At 37.4% G+C, this 5,301-nt stretch overlaps 1 long non-coding RNA gene across 2 annotated transcripts; it reads left to right on the top strand.

Moving 5' to 3' along the window:
- Window positions 1-358: 358 nt before the first annotated feature.
- LOC141922541 (uncharacterized) lies at window positions 359-5,095 on the top strand. 2 transcript variants are annotated; one of them, XR_012623010.1, is made up of 4 exons: window positions 359-393; window positions 2,955-3,101; window positions 4,529-4,623; window positions 4,824-5,095. It is a non-coding gene; the product is annotated as an uncharacterized LOC141922541 (long non-coding RNA). The 2 variants fall into 2 exon arrangements; XR_012623009.1 differs by having other exon boundaries at window positions 4,713-5,095.
- The last annotated feature ends 206 nt before the right edge of the window (window positions 5,096-5,301 follow it).

Below are 5,301 nucleotides of genomic sequence, written 5' to 3'. Positions count from 1 at the left end.
GTCAGCAGAGCATAAAACTATGTTTTACTGTTCAAGGTGCATTCAAATACTGTAGCAATAGCAGAAAAACACACAGCTTTTAACAAGACAGCAGAATAACTTAGTTTTCTTATTTGTCTGGGAGATTGATTTACCCACAGCTACAGTTTGCCAGATATTCAATAGGAAAGCGGATTCCTCTGTAGAGTTGTTTGTCCCATCAAAACCCAATGGATTGAATCATCTTTGGGAGGCAACCCTCACTCACCTAGATGAGGGGTTTATATACCAGATGCCTAGTTTGGAGATTGCTGATTAACTTGAGAAAATACAGCATGCTTATTTTGAAACTATAGTAAAGTTACTGACGGAGGAAGATCTGACTTGTGTTATACCCTGCAAAATGCCATAAATGTAAGTCACCAATAGTACATGCTGTTAACATTTGTCGTAGAGTATCAGTAGAAAGGAGTATGTGATAAAATATCATTCTGGATACAAAAGAATGACAGTATTACTGATTCTTTATGGCTTTGGGATGGTTTCTAATTAATTATTCAGAAAAAAAGAAGAATAAAACTGCTGGTTCCCATTGGAAATACAGAACAAAGTTATTTAATGAGTCACCATAAAACATAAACAAGTTCAGCTGGCATTATGCAGATAAACTCAAAGAACTTTTTCAAGATAATAGTTTAAAAAAGGGGACATACTTCAGAAGCTATAATAACATTACCTCACAGTCCAGCTGTTTACATTGTACTTTCAGTTTCTTTGAAATGATGCCAAAATAAAGTAAATTTGAATATTATCTGCTGAGAAGTTCTCTATGGAATAATCACCAGAATGCTTTTCATTATAACACAATTATATCATCAGCTTCTAATGATCAGAATGCAGAGCAGCTGATTATTTTCATAATGCAATTACTTCATAACATTTTAGAAAACTCAGCTGCATGCAAACAGTTCTCTCCAAATACCTCATTTGTCTGATTAATCATATGATGGGAACTCCTCTCTCTTGCCCCATTCTAAACGTTCACCTGTTTTTGCTGTGCTTCCAAGCTAACTTGGTCATTACAGTAATAAACACTCAGAAGGAAGGAGGAAGATGGGTTGTTTCTCAAGATGTACAGGCTGATCCTAACGGGCAGATTTTCAAAGTGAGGCAAATGCAATTGTTCACAGATATTTGCCCTTGCCATTTTTTATGTGTGCAAACCCCAAGGTATGCATATAGATCAGGTATTTGTGCATGGGTTTTGTTAGCTTACAAATGCAGATAGCTGGTGTGATGCTCCATTGTATACACACCCAAGGACCTGATGTGTCTAGGGGGTATTTGTATATACAGACATTTCCAAATAGCTGGCTTTAACCCTCTGGTTCTCACTGTAAGTATAAATCTCCAGGACTTTTGCTAATAACTACTGTCTTTCATGTATATTTTAAAATAACTGTAATCCTAGTGGAACTAACCATGTAAGAAAATATAAAAGGCTGATTTGATTGTTCAGCAAGATCATTTATGCATAGATGCTGGAATAAAAATAATTAACACTTCTAGGGACTTTCAGCTGAAGATCTGAAACTTTATTTGTAAAAAAATGAGTTAGTCTTACATTTATTCCATTCCTTTTGCAAAACTCACTGACTTAAAGACGACACGTGTGCGTCATTGTCCTGTTTCAGTACTGAGGCTCTTTTTTTTAAGGTGCTTTGCTAAAATTCACAAACCTTAAATGAGATGGCCAAGAATAGGACTACATGTCCAGACTTCTAATCCCTCTCCCAGATAGATAATCACGTTACCTCAATAGGATCAATAACATTCTCAGAAGGTGAGAACTTATGAAAGAAAAGAATTCAGGCAAGTCTACTGAAGCCTAGACATAATAAGCATGATATTTACCTGAAAGGGAATCTGAATTAAATGCACATATGAGAAACAGACTTATGAGATTTCAAAAAGAAAATTATTGTAACAATTATAATGGTAATAACAATGTTATTAGAGATAAGGCTCCTATTGTAAATGCCCGTGTCATTTTAGGTGAATAATTTATTCATTTTAATTTCCTTAGACTGAAAGTATGCACATTATCAGCTTTACTCAAAAGAGTTTCTCTGCAATTTGGAAGAGGGAGAAATTTGTAAAATTGCAGTTACTTAAGCTTAAAATCTAATTACAGTTAGAGAATCCCCTCTGCCCAACATTTTATTTCATATTGGTCCAAGTCACATATTCCACACCTGTTTTTTCCTACAGCTTTTAGCACCTCTGCATTTTAATATTGCTAGGTAAGTGATGAACGGCGAGTCTAGGCGAGGTTTTTAAATAGAACCTTACACTGAATGCATTTTTACCGTTTCCTGTTTAAGAAAGAAAAAAGGCTAGTGATAAATATCCCTGCCTATGCTTTATCCGGAGAAGTATGGACCTCATTTAGGAAAGATTATTTCTTTTAAAACAACTTCCACCTCCTCCCTGAACACTCCTGAAAAAAATACTTGTTAGTCCCTAGTACAGACTTTCCCTGCATCCCACAAAATCCCCTTCAATATGTGACATGGTTCTGCCCAGTGGGACACCTCACATCAGGAGCATAAAAACAAATAAACAGCATGTTTTATCTGCAGCTTGGATTCTAATCCAATGCATTAAACTAGTTGAACTGGCTCTTTATGCAATTCAGTTATAGATTTGAAGAACTTCTGTAAAAGGGTTTACCTAATGCCAATGTAATTGCAAAAAAAATGACAGAAGAAAAAGCTGAAAGCCAAATAGAGTTCAGAGGGAGTTTTTGTCTGTGCTGTAGGAGGATATGTACATCCTTGCTGATGGCTTTTAATGAGTTATTAGGATGCAGAAAAGCATTTCAGAGAGCTTTAGCTAAAGCTGGAGATGCTCATGGCTTGAGCTGTGGAAGCTACTATCCTTTTGTCCTTAGTGTGTCTGCTGCTGGGTTTCAGACATAGATCGGGAGCCTCGCCTGTGGAAAACACATCCTGTTGAATCAGTAGGACACAAACATCTTCCTAAACCCGGAGCCAGGCTGCCTTGACCAAGCAGCAGGCAAGATGCTGCCTTTTCCCTCCATGTACTGGCAAGCAGATTTGGTAAATATAGAAACAAATTCTTCAGGATTCTCCTTCTTGGGATTCTCCTTCTTGACTGCTCTTATTCCTAGCAGCTCTGGGAGGTTGCTAGTTGAACGCCTTCCCATTTTCTTCAGCACTTTAAATCAAGCCATTTTCAGTTAGTCATTTTTTACACTGTTTTTTAAACACATATCACCAAAAGATTGGCTGAATTTCTAACAAAAAACCTGCATTTGTGGCAAACAAGACATTTAGACAATCATTTTGGAAAAATCTAAATAAAAAATACCTATTTATGAATAGTTTGAAGGACACAAACTTCTCATAACATTTAAGGGAATGAAAAAGTCTTTTGGATCTTCCCAAAATAGCATGGGAAACATTTTGATGTAATGTAGTAACTTCACATCCTACATGAGAGGCCAACATACAGTAATAAAAAAGTATCTGTGTCCTTCACTAGGTGATGTATGTGCATGGTGCTTAATGAAGCATGTCACAAGGGAAACAGTACCCTGTGCAAATCTCTCTTTTCACTCAACTGGACTTTTGCCACTGGTTTCAAAGGCAGCATGTTATCTCATAATTAAAGAAAGCCCAGCAAAAACAGAAAAATAGGTCATCATGTTCAAAACAGCTATGATTCGATGCTTCTGGCCAGTTATTTTTGTACACTGTGATGAATTTAAATTAATTTAATTTAGCTTGTTTTAATAATTGCATAACTTTTATCCGGATGCCCATGCCAGATGGCTCAACCAGCCTGAAAACAGGAAGATGCTGTAATTGTGGCAGCGTAATAACATTTATTTACTACAAGTCTGACTGTCTCTGATGCTCATCAGAGCTCTGCAATATTGTGCTTTGCAGTATATTGCTTCAGTGCATTTCACTTTTATCCATGCAATCTTTTTCCTCTCCAAAATTATTTGAGTAAATTTGGGGTTTTTTAACGCACTTTTCCTTTCTGTGCTTCCTGTGAGAGCTCCACCATGTCTCCCAGGTCTGGGTTCTGCCTCCATGCCTCTGCAAGTCGTTGGCATTATTTCAGGGTTAAACTCGTGTCAGGCTCAGTTCCTGAACTAATCATTGCCTGGATGACTTGTATGCTTCAGGAATTCTCTCATAACGCTTGGATGATTAATGTATCTTCAGGTTGCTAATTTACTAATTCAGAATTGTGGAAATATTCTACATCTAAGTTGTTAGAAAAAATCCTTTATTTTTAGAGCTGGAAAATCAGGAACTTTCTGCTTCTGATCGAGCAGCATTTCCTTTGGCTTCTTTCTGCTTATTTAATTTACATTTGCACACAGTAGGAATTTTTAACCTCAGATTTAGCATTAGTGATTTCCAATGTTCCTCCTCTCAGAGTTATGAGTGTGAGTCTTATTTGCCCGTGTGCACCTCAAAATTCATGCCAAAACTCTCGCATGGTTTTTCAGAGTCTGAGCAGTGATGTAAGAAAGATGGAGATCTTACTGAATTGGCTTGTTTGAAGGGAAACATATGAATTTTGGAGCAATTTTGGTGCATTCAGGTTAGTTTCTCTTCAATACTACTTCTTTGCAATTACTACACTGCAGATCATCTGCCCTGTCAGTTTGCTAACCCCCTGGATGCTCTTAGGCAGAAGAAGGACGGGCATCTGCCAGGTGTGCTCCTCTGCCAGACTTACATATTTGTGCGGATTGCCAGTCGTTCTGGTCTTGAAGGAAGTCATATATCCATTCTTCGCAGGCCATGGAGACATACCCGCTATTCCTGCCCTCAGAGAGGCCACAAGCAAAACTCTTGACAGCTTCAGCTGGAGCAGGACCAGGAGCCCGGTACTCTGAACAAAATGCTGACTCTACCAAGCCATGTACAAAAATTATAGATTTTCTAGAAAAATCAAATGCTGCTTCTGGTTTGCTATACTAATGGAGAAAGAGATAGTTAGAAATACATATCTCTGAGTATGTTGATGAAAAACTTTCATTTAAATAAATAAATCCATCAATATGCACTTATTGGGGACAGTTGATGCTGTCACGTCCATCTGTGTTGTGCTACCAGAGATCCAAGTGCTTTTGTCAAACACACATCAACAGGTCCTGTAGAACCATCTTTTTTCTCTCTTCTGTATGTGACCATTTCTTACTGAAAAGAACAGATCATTTTTATGAAGCTTTTTAGGTAACAGGGACAGTTTTTACTGCTGAAGTGAACCAAATAC

Source organism: Strix aluco, chromosome 4 (assembly GCF_031877795.1).
Source record: "Strix aluco isolate bStrAlu1 chromosome 4, bStrAlu1.hap1, whole genome shotgun sequence".
NCBI classification, from domain to species: domain Eukaryota; kingdom Metazoa; phylum Chordata; class Aves; order Strigiformes; family Strigidae; genus Strix; species Strix aluco.
This window is presented reverse-complemented; position numbering and strand designations above follow the sequence as displayed.